Source organism: Meleagris gallopavo, chromosome 2, assembly GCF_905368555.1.
Source record: "Meleagris gallopavo chromosome 2, MGAL_WU_HG_1.1, whole genome shotgun sequence".
Taxonomy (NCBI): domain Eukaryota; kingdom Metazoa; phylum Chordata; class Aves; order Galliformes; family Phasianidae; genus Meleagris; species Meleagris gallopavo.
Window position 1 is genome coordinate 80,311,450 of NC_139405.1, and position 18,739 is coordinate 80,330,188.

Sequence of the window (18,739 nt, forward strand, 5' to 3'; positions counted from 1 at the left end):
CACCAGCCTGGTTCACTTATGAGCGTAAAGGTTACTCCAAACTGCACTGGCAAGAATATCACATAGGCTTTACACCTTTTCTAAAGGCTGGAGGAATGCAGTACTCCAAATTTTTCTTGTGCAAAATACCCTCTGTGAAGGGGGATCACTAACATACGGAAGGCTTTCCTCCATCTTAGGATATCATCACGCTGGGGACCACATCAGTCCAAAGCTGGCTACAGATTTCTTAATATTGGAATAAAAGGACAATGACAGTGCAGGTGACCTGGGAAATAAATATCTCATTTTTCTTGTTTAATAATATTGAAAACAAGCTGGTTTCACATCAATGAAAATTTAGACAGAAGCTCCCATCTCCCATCTCCCATACTTTGCAATTAAGCTGAGGTGACAATACTAGCATGTACAACTAGGATTATTTACATAAATTGAACAATCAGTAATTATAAATAATTTCTAGCGAATCAGTGAATTTCTAGTATGACAGCATCGGACTTGTTGCTAAACCTGAAGTCTTAGGGCATTTCATATAGCAAGGGCAATAACATTAATATTTGTGGCATGGAAGAAGTGAAGATGACACATCAGACATAAAGAGAAGTTTGCCAACAAGGTTGGGTACAAACTATAAAATAAAATACAATAAGTAAAATAAATCATTCTAATACGGTGAAGTGTAAAGTCCTAAATCATGAAACCAGAAAAATGGGGCAAATATACAGAATGGAAAAAGAAGTGGCTCTGGAAAAGGTAGCAAACTCTAACAAAATTAATCTACAGCTCCCAATTTGGTACGGTGTCTGGCTGAAGTAATGGACTTCCTATTTAGTCTGCCAGAAAAGCAGAATCATTATTTTTCTCTAAGTAAAATAAACAAACATTACAAGGCTTTTAAAACTACCAAATAGAGGTAAAAGAAGGCAGTGGAAGAATTTGAAGCTCAGCTAACTCAGGTAAAAATACCACGCATGTTAACAGTGAAGCTTGCTACCTCTTTCTAATACACTAGAAGATGGATTTCCTATTTTTACCGTCTCCAAATCAAGATTGTCTTAAATATTTCTCATTAAACAAAAGTAATTGGTCTCAATCATAAGAGTAGCTGCAGGAAATTTAGTAATCTGTTGTATGCTTAAACTCAATAATAGTATCAAGAGATATTCAGAAGGTTAAAATATAGTCTCCTTCTACAATATGTGGAGAGAGAAAAAAAAAATCAGTAAACTTGAAATTTGTCTCTGCCCTGAACTGCCTTCCAGAGAAGAGAAATGGCTATTTTACTTAAGCTAGATTTAACATTCATGGTGTCTTGCCCTAACACAGCTTTTTACCAATGCTCAGAACAAAAATGCCATAGGCTGATGTTACTTGGACCTAAATTTTCCTTTTCCTCTCAGTTATAACTGGAGGAAACACTAAAAAAAAAAGAAAAGAAAAAGAAAAAAAAAAGAATAAAACAAAATATCAAAATATTCCACTTCAGTCCTGTGAAAGTTTTCAAACATTCTTATTCTTATCCTCCTCATTTGCATGTAATGCCAGTGTAAAAATGAAGATATCAGCCTACTGAGTCTTTTCTCAATTTCATGGAAAACACTGAAATTCTCTGAAAACCAGCTTCATAAGGCCAAGAGCAATAATAAGCTAAATGAATATTATTTTCTATAACTTATTAAAATCAAGTTTCCCAAAACTTTTCTGATTTGTTGGACTAAATTAAGATCCACAGTAAAAATAATGAAACCACTAAATCCATTCTTAGGGATTTACATAGCCTGGCTGTTTTCTACTCTTCTTCTAATTTGTTTCCAGAATTGCAGCTTTTTTTTTTTTTTTTTTTTTTTTTTTTTTTTTTAATATATCTGCACATGGTGTTCGTTGTCAGATATCTACCTACCTGGAATATAAGAAACCACTGTCACACTCATTGGCCTTTTGTTTATTTGGAACATCTACATAGATTTTCTCCTTATCCCATTTAATGATTTCAGAACATAAAAATTTATAGAGCCATAATTCCTTTGTTATATTTAGCTGTTTTAGCCAAAAGACCTACAATGAATGATGGAGACACAAAACTTGATAATAGCTTCCTTGTCTCCTTAATTGTTTTTACTAATCATCAAACAACATTTTCATGTTCAGATTATTAATAAAAAATAAGAATAATTTAAAAAATGACAGAAAAAGGGTTTTCTAGCGAATGTAGTTCTAAGGTTCAGTTAGAACTACAAAGAAGGCAAGAAATCCACATAAATAATTTATAAGAGCTGTAATATTTTCAATGGGTGAATAGATGAAACAAAATCTTTAAAGACTAGGAACAAAGGAAAGATCTAAGGAAATGAATAGCAAAACTTAACCTAAAATTCAGTGGTTTCTATCTGTACTGAGAGTTAATTACTGAGGCATATAGAAACATGGCATTGAATTGAACTTGGGGCTCAGGCTGCAGATCAAGGCAGGTGAGTTAAGCAGATCTGTGGGGTATCCATGCAGTCTGAGAGAATTCACACAACTGTGGTCTAGCATTCAAGCAAAAAAAAAAAAACAACAACAATTATCTTTCAAAGAAAGTTTCAGAACTCTCAGCACTCTTTCTATGCATTCTATGATGAGTTCATGAACCTCTATTTCAGACATCCAACATGAGCAGAACAAGTGTCCCTGCAGCCTCCTCCACAGTTATGCTAATAGCACAGGTGTCCCTGCTCTTATGCATTATGTCTTGGAAGAAAACACTTATCTGAAACCATTACCTCAAATCATTGCCTTTACCCAGAGGAAAAAGCTATGTATTTTATTGAAGAATCACAGGAAGATTAGCAAGAAATATGTCCCTACCTAAAATGTGCTGTTTATATTTCAGCTCTATTTTTTTATTATTACCAGGAGTCAGACGATTTTCCCTAGTCCCAGTTGCTTTCTACTGACTTCTCCAAGCTTCAGAATCAATTTAATCACAACACTTAATCAAGGAAAAGAAAACCTTCAATTGATTTGTTGGTGCTCACTATGTGAAGTGCCCTGGCTACAAACCTCTCATGTAAATTTAGTTCCCTTTGTTGTTTGCACAACATTTTTACTAATTTCAATGAAGAAACAAATGTCTATTCAAACAAATGCTGCAGCTTTGTGGTGCTGCAGACCTTTCAGTCATGGAAAATAATCCTGCTAACGTGTTGCTAGATTTATACTCATGTCGGCGTTGTCAAAACAGACTCTTTTCAATGTTTGTAACTATTTTTCTACAGCCAATGCAAAATATTGCTTTTTCTAGATTTTTATTGCTTTTTTTTCTCCCTCGTGCACAATTTGCTATATTGTAAATTGCTGGCATGTGTATGTTTTGTCATCAGTGTTCAGTTGCATGCACTGAACTGCAGTTTTCAAGTAGCTTCCAATGACCTTAGATACAAATGTCATGGAGCTGTTCCACTTATTTCTTTTGGTTAGGTTCACATGTTCCTAAATTCATACCGGCTGCTAATTGCCCAAAAGGCTCTGTGTACATATAGATCAACATACTGGAAGTCATGGAGGAGGCTGCTACACATGCTAGATTTTGCAGTTCTGTATTTCTCTGACCCTCCAAAATATTGTTTACCATGATGATTCTTGGTAATTAACTCTTCACTTTTTTTTTTTTATTTTTTATTTAAGAAATATTTCAGAAATAGGACAAAAGACACAAATTAAATGAATTTTTGGTATTTGTGTGTAAGTCTTCTTAATACTTTCAGTAGGAACTTCAGAAGAGCAAAGATTCACAAATAATTACTAGCAATCACAGGGAGAAGCACACAGAAGCTTCTTTGTCAGCACAGTTAGAACATGCTCTTCTATGAATTGTAGACAGACTTTAACACAATAAGTTTGTAGAAATCTGGGGTTTGAGATGAAAATCTACCTATTAAACAGAGCTTTAAAGCAATAGCAAAATAATTGTACTTTTTTACAGATTACAGTGCGAGAAAGGTGATGCCTCCTCAAAATAGTTGCTATGCAGAATAACTAAAACCTTTAGCTCAGTCTTCAGGAATTCTTAGCAGTCCAGAAGCTTACCAGTCATTTATTTTTAAAACTCACTTTTGTAAATAAAAGAAGTGTCCTCAGAAGGAAAATATTTGTATGTTGTACAACATAAGCCTAGCATCTGTTCTTTTTTTTTTTTTTTTTACATTTGATTTGTGTGAAGTTTTTTTGTTGTTGTTGTTGTTTGGCTTCTTTCTGTATTGTTATTCTGTTTGTATAAAAAAATGATTCATGAAATAGATATTTTTTTTTTAGTATTTCATACAATAAGTCTGGATACGACAGGATTTTGAATCTGCAGTATTATCTGCAGTATCTAACCAACTTCTAACAAGAAAACATCCATAATTCTTTTTTCACACGAATTTTGAAAAAAAATAATCTAGAGTAAAGAGATTTGTAAAACGTCCTTCATTTATTGTTGACAGAAGAGGAAATGCTAAAGTTTACCTGCACTTAGAATAGCTAGTCGTAGATGTTCAGTTAAAATTATGCTATTGTACTATTTCATTTCCAGCGATGTGATCTGTCAGCTGTATTTACAGAGCATCACTCATGCAAGGATGTGTTCTTGTGTGGCTGACCTGGTTACACCACCACCTCTAACACAGCTCCTGGAGCACAAGCATTCCAAATGGGAGTCAAACACTGTGGAGATGAGTCTGGCGTCGTGGAGCAGTACTGTGGAAGGAAGATCTGCATTGTGAAAAGATTCCTGAGCTGTGGGAAAAATCTCTCATGCTCTGACTTTTTGCTGCTTATTCTAGGGGAAACAGTGAGATCATCAAGGGAAATTTTAGATGACCAAATAGCTCTAGCATCTGCACTATGTGACACAGAAGTGGGTATACATCATATAGACCAATACTTGCTTGCATGGCTCCTATCACGAGGAAAATGTTGGCTTTTATAACCAGGGAATGAGAACTGCTGGGAGGTGTAAGATCTATCTGATGAAGGAGGGCATAAACATCTTTGCCAACAGGCTTTGCTAGTCTGCTAGTAAGACAGATTTTAAACAAGGTGCATCAACCATCATGCCCAGAGCCTCATCCATTTCAGATGAAGGAAAAACAGAATTGCTCAGGTTGGAAAAGACCTCAAAGATCATCAAGTCCAACTGCAGCCTTACCATACTACCCTAACTCTAACAAACCTCCACTAAATCATGTCCCTGAGCACCACATCCAAACAGTTTTTAAACACATCCAGGGATGGTGACTCAACCACCTCCCTGGGGAGCCTATTACAGTGCTTAACCCCCATTTCTATAACGAAGTTTTTCCTGATATCCAACCTAAACTTGCCCTGGTGCAAATTCAGGCCATTTCCCCTCATCCTGTCACCTGTCACCAGTGAGAAGAGACCAACCCAGCTCTCGCTGTAAGCACCTTTCAGATATTGGAAGAGAGCAATAAGATCTCCTCTCAGCCTCCCTTTCCCCAGACTAAACTGCCCCAGTTCCTTCAGTCACTCCTCGTAGGACATAGTCTTCAAGGCCTTCACAAACCTTGCTGCCTTTCTTTGGACCTGTTCCAGCACCTCAATGTCTTTTCTATATTGGGATGCCCAAAATTAAACACAGTACTCAAGGTGAGGCCCCACCAGTGCCGAGTACAGGGGCAGGATGACTTCCCTAGTCCTGCTCACCACACCATTCCTGACACAAATGAGGATGCCATTGGTCTTGTTGGACACCTGGGCACACTGCTGGCTCATATTCAGCTGACTGTCCATCAGTACACCAAGGTCCCTTTCCATCAGGCAGCTTTCCAACCACACTTCCCCAGCCTGGGGTTGGGGACCAAAATGCAGGACCCAACGCTTGGTCCTATTGAAACTCATGCAGTTAACCTTGGCCCTTTGTTCCAGTCTCTCCAGGTTCCTCTATAGTGCCTTTCTCCCCTCAGGCAGATCAACACTTCCTCCCAACTTGGTGTCATCTGCAAACTTACTGAGGATGCACTCAATCCCCTCATCAAGATTGTTAATAAAGATGTTAAATAGAAGCGGCCCCAGTACCCAGTACCCCAGTCCCAGAGGGGTACACCTCTTGTGACCAGCTGCCAACTGGATTTAATTCCATTGACCACAACTCTTTGGGCCCAGCCATCCAGCCAGTGTTTCACCCAGTAGAGCGTACGCCCATCCAAACCATGGGCAGCCAGCTTCTCCACGAGAATGCTGTGGGGGACATATACTGCATTCTCACAGATTCTGGTGTGTTGGTACATCTCATTGTACATATAGAAGTATTCTATTCTATGAAACAACGAGGTATAACGACACATCAGAATCTGTGAGAATGCCGTTGTTGTTAAGGAAGATAACAGTCAGAGAAAACTTCTGCCATCTGAATATGCACAAAGCCACAGGATGAGACAAGATGCATTCCTGTGAGGTCTTGTAGATATTATCACAAAGCAACTCCCAGTAATCTTTGAAAAATGATAGCAATCACAGAAGATCTCAATAAGTGAAAAGAAGTCACACTTATCTTCAAGAAGGGCAAGGATGAAAGTCAGGAAGACACTGGCTTCCTCAGCCTAATCGCATAAAGATTGTAAAGTAAGTCATCTGGGAAGACATTGTTAAGAACATGAAAGAGAAGAGAATGTTTCGGAAGACTGCATACAAAATTACCCAGGATAAATGATGCCGAACTACCCTAATAGCTTTTTATGGAATGACAGGGTGAATGCATTACATTTTAATAGATCCCTTCGCAGTATTTTAACTTATAGAAAGAGAATAGAGTAAAAATATTTCAGTAACAAGACGTTAATAATTCACAAACTATTTTTTTTAAGATGGAGGTTTTGTGTAATTGTGTAATTGACTCTAAAATAAAAATATGAGAACAAAGAGCCTAACTCTGTGATGAAAGAAAAGAAATTGATTCTATTCCAAAATTTGATTTCAATCTGCTCTAATCTTCGGTCTTATGATTTTGGACTCACCTGTCTGTTCAGATATGAATCTGGAAAATCCGCTTCCCATAATTTACATCTCAATTCTCTCCTATTCTGGTTCATTCAAGAATTTCTGAATTTACATATTTTTTTCATTTCTTAAGAACTGCAAAACCTCAGGCACCAATTAAATTCCTGTAAAATCTCTGAAAGCTAGGCTCAGTATGACTGTAACCACACATTTTCTTGCACTTTATAGCAACAATATGCAAGTAATTCAAGATGTCTTGAAATTCTTGAAAAAGAAATTCAAGTTGTTTTGAAAATATCTGTATTCATGGGAAGGAATATGTCACTGAAAATCATAACTGGTTCAATGGTAGACTATGAAATAACCCAGACAATTCTATTAAGTATCTGCAATTATTATAGCTTTGTCCTGAAATACACTAGTACTGTTATAGGGATACCAACATAATGTCTTCTTGAGATACTCCAGTCATAAAAAATTATTCCTATTTTACACATGCTTTTTTCAACACCACTGTCTTAGGTAATTATATATGATTTTTACGCAATCTTCAACTCGTTAGCAGGAGCTACCCAGGTTAATTTGCAAATTACCGAGCATAGTCTTATTACTATAGGCATCAAAACCACAGAGAGCAGCCAACTTCAGTACTCATTCATACCTAATAGGAATTTCTCAATGTTTTCTTCTGGAAACCGCTCATCCTGAGTAGTGTATATTTTGGTTATTTCATCTAAAACTGTACATGAATAATAATATTTTCATGAAAGAGGACACAGTTGGTTCTTAATGGTCATGGTTTTGTGCAATATGTGTGGAAATGAACAGTAAGATACACTCAGAGCCAATTTCTCCAAAAACAAATAATTTAATATTCTTCAAATAATTCGTAAATTGTTTTTCTTCTTCATTTCTCTGTCAATAGCTGCTCTGTTTATAAATTAGGAAAAGTTAAATAATGCAATAATTCATTATCATTTGGGGTTCTAATATAAATCATGAAAACTTTCCTAAACTTTCTCTTGAGAAACTGAAATAATAAACACAGTAGAAAAATAGAAACCTCTGTAACAGCGCTCACAGAGGGCAAAGTATCTAAATGAATTAAGAAAATACACTTGCTTATAATATCATACAAAAATAAATTATTTAGCATTCAGGTTATGTATATCTCTATTGCTTTTACACACATTTTTTTCTACTCACTAAGGTGCACCAAAAATATATATTTCCACACAGATAAATGGTACTGAGTCTGTGCGGTTCGGAGAAGAGGTGTACTTTCCTTTCATCTGATGTTTTAACTCCTAAAATACAGAAGTGAACAACCTGATTGCTTCCAGACTACTTATATATTGAAACTGATAAATTAGTGAAAACTGAATAAAACACTAACACATTTGTGCCCCATGTTACATCCATTGCTTTCTCTTCAGCTAAGTTTTGTGGAATAAAACATATAGTTCAGAACTTGTTATCTTGGCCAAGCATTCTCTTGGTTAAAATTATCCTTTGCTACTGCCAAATTTCAAGTGTTATTTGTAGTTTAAAACAAGTGACTTTAACACATGCAAACAATAAAATTGATTTACAGTTAAACAGTTAACGTACTGTACTTGGCAATGAATCCTGGCTGCCTAAAAAGTATCCATAAATTTTAAATTTTTTATGACATCATGTTATCAATTTATTGACAGTTTATCTTGTTAGAATTATTATTGAGAAGCATGACTTTTATTTTGTTACTAGTACAATTAGGGGATATGCCATATGAGCATCTACATATTCTCATCCATGGTCCATGGTTGTATTGAGTGCTGACTAGAAGAAGAATTACTGATCATGATTTTGAATGACTCACCAACTGTGCTAGACCTCCATACCAAAAGAACTAACCATATTAACCACTGCACTTATCTTTTTTTCCTTGAGCCAATTTCTTGAAATTGTCATAACAAAGGACAGAGATCCAGGAGAGGTATTTGATGCATATGTGATTGGTCTGAGAGTTAACCTGACCTGTGAATGAAAATAGGAATATACAATCTGGAAAATGGGTTGGAAATAGGATAGGATACTCTTCTACGCTGGGCACATGGAAGACACAATACTTTCTCCTCCCTAGAAGAGAAAACTTTAATGTTAGGCTTCATCAGTTACAAAACTAATAAGGTCTCAGCAAAATCCAGATCAGAAATACAAAGATTAGTAAGAACTTCCTTTAAAAAATCACGTGGTTCATTACCAGCTGATATTCACAAAATAACTTAATGAGACTACATTAATTTTGTTTTTTTTTCTTTACCATATTAATGTCAAGTTCTTGTTGTAGTTGTTATCTATGAATTTGACTAGGTACATTGACTTTAAAAGAAAAAGAAAGAAAAAGAAACAGAGTTCAAATACTTTTTTTCTTCTCATGTTCAGTATGCTTGAAATGAAACAATAATTGCTGTATCTGTGCAACAGTCAGACTAGAATGCTCCAGAAGGAAGATACCGATGTGAAACAAGTTTTAAAGCATTGAAAAATTAGATACTACCTGAGGAACACTGTGCCAGAAGGTCTTAGATTTCTTTTCTGTATTTAGATAGAACCATAGTAGCTCTCCAACTAATATCTTTGCCAGTAACTGGCACAGAGCAGGTCCCAATTCTGGAAAATTCTGGCACCAGTTCCAGAAACCTCCTCTGCAGCCTTCTGTTCAGTTCTAAATTAACCACTGTTGCCAGAATTTATTTCACTCATTTTAGGAGCAACTCTTCAAACTCATTGGAATGACATGTCTTTGGTTTGGGAAATACTATATTTAAATACTGTCAGACAGAAGTGTATAATCTTTCTGTTGTTGTTGAAATCTTCATCGAGAGCACTATTGCTTTTCCTGCAGTGCCTGTTCATGGATTTAGTGAATGTGGATGGCAAGCCAAAGCAGCAAGCTGAGATGTAGGATTTCCCTGAATCACTGTGAAGTGACTGCCTTCTGTTTTCTTTTCCCAACCACAATATACATTAGCAAGAAAGTATGCAAAAGGGCCTGGGATGTGATGTAAAAGGGAGTGTTCTAAGTTGTATGGCAACATACTAGAGCTTGTCAATAAAGTGCAAAGCTAGAGGAGAGGCCATAAATAAATTATGTAAATCATAAGAAATATTTATGAAAGGAACAAGAAGAAATTATCATGCTTATTGAAATAAATGCATACCACTCATTTTATCAAGGCAATCCTTTGCATCTTACATTATGCTCTTATCTTTATCTATACATGCATTTATTTTTCAGCAGTTGCTATAAAAAAGTCAAACCGCTGAAGTTGCATGATGGTTTGGCTTTTTGCCAAGTCACATAGATAGTGTCTGCAATGTTTGATCCTCTAACCTGCAAAACTCATACTTGTTTCTCCCTGTTTAAGGGTTCAAGTTCTTTGATTTTAAAATTCATGCATTATCTCAGTGGAATCAAACTCGATCTGCCAAAAGGAATCTTCCTTGGGTTTGGAGCAAGCAAGGGCTTGTATTTCATTATCTATCTAACACTGTGTTATGGTTTTATGATTTTTGGTTATTGGTATTCCACATCATAACATCATGTTGTGCACTGGGAGTTAAAAAGTTAATGCTTCAGTTCCAGGCACCTGTCCAGAAGAGAACTACATATTTCGGAAGACTTTGCATTCAGAGAGGAGATACAACCCCTGGCAAGGTCACCTGATGTCCCTTTTATTCTTTCAGCTCTCCTTTCTGCTGCTCACCCTGACTCACATCTCACCTCAGCGTTTTGGTGAGGCCTTCAGTTCTCACTCTTTCTCTCATTATATTGGATTTACTAGCTACAATTCAAATTATATTGCATTATAGTGTGTTATCTTGTATTCTGATACCATATTTAGTAAATTAGTTTATTACTCCTCAGATCGTTGCCACTATTTTTAACTATTTGGGGTCCCCTGTTTCCCCTTTCCAGAGACATGGATCTGCTCATCTCTCTGCCCCATCACGGAACCAGGTCAAACCAGCCCATAAACTGTTGACACACTGTATCTTTCAGGCCCTTTTTTTCCCATATGATTCACTGAAGAAATTAGAGACGGAAAAAGAATTTTCTAAATTCTAATTTCTAATTCTAATTTCTAATCTCTCATACTTTTTCCTTCCTCCCAAGACTCTGGGTTCTCTACTGCAAATTTCATAAACAGCAATTCTTTTATACAACTGCTTGTGAGACAAACATGCTGATAGTAAAAAGTTCTAACAGAAAGAACACATGATAAATGTCTGAAACATTGGTCTCTTTCATTCATGTTATATGCAAAGAATATAGCAACATTATAATCATTAAAACATGAGAACAAAAAATATACTCATATCTTAGATCCTTATCCTACTTACTTAAAAAAATAAATAAAAAAAGGTGATCAAGTATAGACTCATTTATTGCTGATAGCAAAGCAGACTGTTGTTGATATACATCTCATGGGCATGCAACACAGAAATGAAATTCAGAAGATACATTCCATATCAAGGTTATTTTTATAAATAAGAATAAGCATGAAAATTCAATAAATGTATTGTGGAGGAGAGAAAATTGAAGACAAGAAATGCATTTCTCCTCTCCATGGACAGTTTAATGAGGCAGCCTTGATCATACACTAGCATTCTCACAAGAAACTGAATAACACTACTTTTCCCTGAGCTGAAGGTTGTATTTCATATGTTCTCCTGGGCAAGATTTGATAGCAAAACAATTAAGATAGTGGAAGAGTTACAACAGCTGACACAATAATGGAAGAAGTTATGAACTATCCTAAAGCTTGTAGAGCATATGACTCTGTTCCATTCAGTAAAGTATATATTTCCTTCCCTGGAAAGAGATGTTTACAGATATCATGCTTACTTTCAAATCTAGTTTAAAAAAAAGGAAAAAGATAAAGAAAAAAAAAAAAGAGAAATAGAATTAAATATATATATATATACCTCAACAGAGTCGAGAAATATGTATCTGCTGAGCACAGGCTACAGATTTGGCTGTGCATCTGTGTTTTCCACTGCAGATTGATTAACCCTTGAAAGAATGCTATTCTATCTCATCACCAACATCTTTATATCAAAAACATAAAATAAACAATATTTCATATAAAATGTACTCATCATTTGAATACATCATCTGAATGTGACTATTTCTGCATCAAATAAAGTTCTGAATAGGAATTTAAAAAATGCTACCTCACTATACATAACAGAATTAAAACTTGGCTGGGCTTACAGATGTTTTCTGATGCATAAATTAAGTTCTTGTGGCAGTCTTTGCACAAGCTCTAAGTTTATAGAAGACTTGCTGTAGGGAATTTGTATTGAAAGGATAGATGATGCAAACTATGCCATTATATTTTCGTAAGTTCTAGTCTTTATATATTTGTTTTTATGTTTGGTTGTGGGTTTTTTTACTACTTATTATTTCCTATTTCCTCATTCTTCAGAAATATATGAATCAACATTTGGATACTCTTAGTTCTCAGAAATCAATTAAACTGTGATATGCAATGCCAAATGATGTGCAAATGACCACATTTTCCAAGACTGTCACCATATATAAGCACTCCTTTTCTCATCATGAAAACTCCTGTCCCAAAGGAATACCAGTTCTACAAAAAAAGGCGTTCAGACAGAAGTGGGGAAAAGGAAGACAAGAAACAATAGATGCATGTGAACAAGTCTTTCTGACAGTACCCCTTCCTTCTGCTCTCGCATTTTGTGTTTTGAGTTTCTTCAGCAATGCCTGCTGGAGCAGAAGTATGTTCATTTTTCTGCTTGGGAAGCAGCTATCATATATGGAACATATATTACCTTTTTTTTTTCCTATTAATTACCTTCTGACATGATAATAAATTGTTAATGCACATAGTTGTCCATGTTTTAAAATATCATTTACTATGACTGCATGTAGGAATTCCTTTCAAACATCATTTTCATAAATGCAGTTATTATGAAGAAGAGCTGTTTGGCTTAAGTGCTTTTGCTATAGTCCATCTACTTTTCTCCATAATTATGGATACAGCTTTTAAACTTAGAAGTCAGCCACTGGGATGTGGAAGTGGAAATACAGAAGCCTTGGGGATAACTGTACTGTGCAGATATGGAAGGTCAAGCTGCCTTCTTGTATAGTGGCTCATTTTTTCCAAGTAGTGATGTAACAGCTACACATCAGGATTTGTTAGGCAGTAAATAAATATTCCAGCTGATTAGTGTATTATTGCCTAATAAACTACCATACTTACATGGAAATTCAAAGGGATTATAAGCCATTATAAGTCATCTAGGAATTATAGGTAGAATTGAATTTCTGCACAACAAATATGGAAGTCATATGTATCATTCCTTTTATTTAAGAGGACAAAGCTTGATGGCACAAGAATAGGACTGGAAATGATTGGAAAGGTGATTTGTCTTCCTTTTGTCATTTGAGAGCTGAAATTCAGATGCCCTTGTTTCAGTTGGAACAGAGTTGATTTTCTTCATAGTGCCTGGTGTGATGCCATGCTTTGGCTTTAGGAGAAAAACAACGTTGATAATACACCAATGTTTTAGTTGTTACTGAGCAGTGTTTCAAGGATTTTTCAATATCGTACTGTACTCCAGCAAGGAGTTGGGTGTGCACACGGAACTGGGAGGGGACAGAACAAAGACAACTGACAATAGGGACATTCCATACAATAAAACAACTTATAAAAACTATATAACTAGAGGGACCTGGCAGGGGTGGTTGCTCGATGGCTGGCTGGGCACCAGTGCATTAGTTTGTATATATGTATTTATATGCACATATGTATCATTATCATGACTATTATTTCTCTCTTTTCTGCCTTTGCAAACAATTTATTATTTTTTTTTAATCTCAGTCTACAAATTCTCGTTTTTTTTTCTTCTCACTTTTCTCCTACATCCTATTTGAGAGTTGGGGAGGAAGTGAGCGTTGATCTTCCTGCCAGGTTAAGCCACAATAGCTCATTAAAAAGATAAAATACATCAAATAGTTGAGAAAAAAGCTGCATAGCTGAATAGTTCCAGTCTCCGTCCTTTGGCCACAGACATGAGTTGTTTAAAGACATACAGCAAAACCCTTACCCTCTAAAACGTTGTGGCAGTGGCCAAGCCATCTGTCAAAAACAGCCCCTGCCTGTACCAAATCCAAACACAGATAATGGATTGAGAAAGATGTGTCTGCCTCACCAGGGCATTTTTATAGATAGATATGGGTACTCTTGAGGTATGGGTATGGTCTCTCTTGAAGTTTGGGTAGTCAAGGCTGAGATACCAGGTTTGTCCCCTGCTTCTGTCTGCCTCATGACAGCAGTAGCACAGGTCACCTAAGCTTGCACCCTTTGTCTTCAGTGGGAAGTAAAGATCGTGTATTAGCGGAAGTTCTGCACTACCGTGGTAACTACATCAGTGAAAGTACTCATATCTGGACATTAAAAATACTATTGTTCCTTCTAGAAGTTGATTTTCTGCTTAGGACACTGAGGCACTGAGGGTAGTGCTCATTCCCCACATTATGGTTTTTAAGTATACCTAAGTCCAGCTGCATTAATCAAGTCATTGGACTATAGCATATTTCAGTTTCCAAGTTAATAATAGGAAAGTTTATTCGAATTTAACATATACCATTTAAAGCCAAATAGTATTGTATAAAAGAGCATGAGAGACTTCTATTTCCTAGAAGTACAAATGGTGTGTTTAATCTGTGGGTAGGAAAAGAAAAAAACATAACTGAAATGATAGAATGCCAGTGATACTCACAATGCAACAATTATGAAAGAGGTTCTGTAATGAACAGGGTAAGTAACATTTTTTATAAGCAGCTTCAAATGAAGAAAGAATATTAAAAATTAGGGCAAAAACAAGAATATAAACTGTTTCTAAGCAATGATTCATGTGTTGAGTAAGTTATGTGTTTAAATAAGATAGCTGAGTGGTAGTTGAAGCTATGTATAGTCAGGAAAATCCCTTAAGGGTGCCACTGTTATTTACTTTTATGATACTCGTATGTTGTAATCCCAGCTACCCTGAGAACAAATTCCTGAAGCCCTACGTACCTGCACAGTGAAAGGCTTTCCAGTATTCAGCAGTCTGACACAAAGGCAATGAGTATGAAGATTCAGAGAGAATAATGCTAAGATTTTCCAGAGAATTCAAGCACAAATTTGTCTTCCAGAAATCTATTTCTACAAGTGAAACTAATTGAATTTGAAATAATCAGAATTTTAGGAAGAAAGTTTAATCAGAATTCAGCAGAGAGAGAGAATATCGGAGGGTAGGTAAAGGGTACTTTGTCTATATGGTCTAGCATTTGTCTATACTCTGGTCTAGTATTAAATGGGAAGGTTGGTGGCCCTGTTGTGGCAGGGGGGTTGGAGATTCATGATCTTTGAGGTCCCTTCCAACCTGGGCCATTCTGTGATACTTTTTAGGCAGACCCCTAAGGCTCCAGAATTTTCTCGAAACACACATCATGCAGAGACAGACAACTCAGCAGTCTTTTAGATTTGAAAGGAACTTCTGAGTGTGACATTGATGGCAGAATACGGTCTTCAGGTTCAAAATTTCAGTTATTGCTGCTTACAGTTTCTTGGAGTAAGAGTACATTTACCTGAAGTTTTGGAGGTCTTTTAAGCAGTAGGCCAAGTCATCTGCATGTGGAGCCACTGCATACTGGTAACTGCAAAGCTCTGGTTAGGTCTTTGCTTTCAAGTGGTGCATATTACCTTGGACTCAGGCTGAACCAGCATTCCTACATGATGTCTGGCTACTGTTCTCCGGAACCAGTTCACATCTGCTGAAAAAACACCACAAACACATACCTGTGGTTTCATTTCTGACCTTACTGTTCTGTGGTATTTCCTTTTAAGAAACAATTAAGACTGTCTCTCATATTATACTGCAGAAATGTTCTTTTCTGCAATTGTTATTTTCTTCTTATTGTCCCCACATTTGACTGATAAAATCCTCCCAAAATCACTCTACAACACAATACAGAAGTCCGTTGTGCAAATTAAGCTTCTTCCTCCCATTTAATCTCACTATTTCCCAAACAGTTCAACCAATGAAAGTTTTCCTTGATTATCAAGTCTTTCCAAAGGCAAGCTAATGTTTGGTTGCTTTAAAAATGTCATGTTGATCTTTGATTGTGTTAAAATTAAATTACTGAATGTCTTCACATACAAATATAGTGAAATATAAAAATGAATTTGTGCTTTTTGCAGGTGAATTTTTCTCCATGAACAGTTAACATACATCTCCTAATATTTTCCCCTTTTTATCAATAAACATTGACTTAAGTTGATAGAAAACAAATGCCTCCTGGCACCAAGGCGGCATGCCCTTGGCAAGCAGTGTGTTTGGCAAAAGAAAAGCATGTGAGGCCGTCTCAGCATCTAGAGGCTGGTTCATAAGCTAAGAGTTTCCACAAGCTGCTGGTTGAAAATCACCCCTGTTCCACAAAGGCCTTCCCTCCCTTGCCTCTGCCTCATTTTATTCCTCCTCACCACCAGCAGACTAACAAGCATGGATTGCTCCAGGTGTTTAGGCACAGAAGAGCAGATGGGAAACAAAAAAATAATGTGAAAGAAGAGTAAGAAGCAAAAGGCCAAGATGTATTAAGTGGGATGCCTTTAACTAGAACTTATATAGCTTCCATGCAATTGCATATTTTTAAAATATAAATGGAATAAAATGAGAAAATTTAGACACCTACTACAAAGCGTCCATTAGGTAAAACTGCAGTACTTTTTATCAGCAAGAGCAAATCTTAGTCTAATTTTCACCATTTAAAATGTCACAGGCATCATGCTTGTCTGCAAGAGAAGGAAGTTCTGTTGCAGTTTTGAAGGGTATTAATACAACAGCAGCATGTGTACAGTGGGCAGCATAAGGAAAGAGTCATAGAATCTTACAGGGCTGAGGCAAGCATAGTCTCTACTAGAACTAACAAGAGAATAGTTAGACAGAGAATAGCACTGTATCACAAGTCTTTATAAAATATATATTTGAATTTATTGTAAGACTTCATCTTCTTTTAAAAGATTCCTAAAATGCATTTCTTAGGGGTACTTACATACTTCTATTTACTACAAATAGATATCCAGCTATCCTTATCTCTGCTCTGCCTGCTCTCATATTCACATAGGAAGAAGTGTTAGGGAAAAAAAAAAAAAAATGAAAAAAAATGAAAAGAAAAAATGAAAAAATGAAAACAACCACAGGAGCAGGACAGTGCTAGGGCAAAGAGTGGACTCTGCATACACTTTTGAGCAGATTTTAGTCTATAGTTCATCCCTGTAATTTGCCTGGCATTTGGTTATGATATGTTGCTGATGATTACTGCCTCTTTATCAAAAAAGTCATTATCTTCTGCATGCCTGCAGCAAACATTAGCAAAAGCTAATATTAGCTTTTATAAGATGTAATATTTTTTTTACCACTGTTTGTTTATAGTCTGTTACTTTCAACAAGATAAGTAAGTTTTATGTAGAACTTTGTATTTTAAGAAGGTTGTTTTTCCCCCAGTTTTCTATAAAACTCACTTTAGTTACAACGTATTTTCATTTTTGTTATTCTAGAAAGAATGTATCTAAACCATGGCAAAAAGAACATCTATCTCAAATATTCTCTACATGTTAATCATTACAGAAAACAACCTAAACTAAATTGAGTTTTATAGGGACTGTAAGGCTCTGGTGCACATACAGACTGACACTTTTGGATAAATCTGGGAAAACTTTCAGCTTTTCACTTAATTTAATTTTTTGTAGGTAAAGTACTGCTGATTCCTAAATATTGTTAGTTTAGTGCAGTGAATCATGTTTTCAACCTCTTCTTTCTGACAAACTTTGCCAAATTTGGGAAGTACTAGCTACATAAAACAAAGAAACTATGTCAAGAAACTATGTCACCAGATCTATCACACATTGTTAGATTCTATAACCTTCTAAACTTTGCTCTGCATCTAAAAAAGTTTATTCTTTTTTTACCCAGGAATAATCTCCTTAAGACTGTCTCTTGTCAGCATTAATTGGACTCTCTAGGTGCAGATAGTTAACAATATAAACAATTCAGAAGTTATGAAACACTCCCCTCTTTCCTTCCTTACTTCCTTACTGGGAAGATATATTTGTCTGGCATTAACTCATCCCTTTTTGCTTCATTTCTCCAAAGGCCTCTCCTGCCATTCCCAGTATGTCTGTCTATCAGCTGCAGGTAGCAGTTAGAGCTTGTACTTCTTGTTCAGTGACTAATGAGCTGTCACACTGAATGAACTCCATCAAACAAAGCCCCAGTGTCTGTATTGAACTTCTGCTCCCCAATATTGTATAGAATTTTAATATAAATTTGCAATCACAAACATGTACTACCACCAGTGCAACAGGAAACAAGTGGATAGAACAGCTGCTGCTTGCTGAGCAGCCATTAGACACTTAATGAGAGATCATACACTATGGAGGAAAATATAAATGGAGGAAAACAGCATAAAAAACCTGCCTTTTCTTTAAGTGAATATTCATTAATTATTTGTTTAAATGACTGTAGTGAGAATAATAGGGTTCTACATAAACAATTTCTCCATATGGCCCCATTCCAGGTCATCTTCTCATACCATAAACATCTATAAACAGCAAATTTCATTACTTTTCTGCCCTTTCAAGGGCAGTATCTTTCAAACAGTATCAGTCACTGAATATTCCCTGCATAACCTTATTTTTGA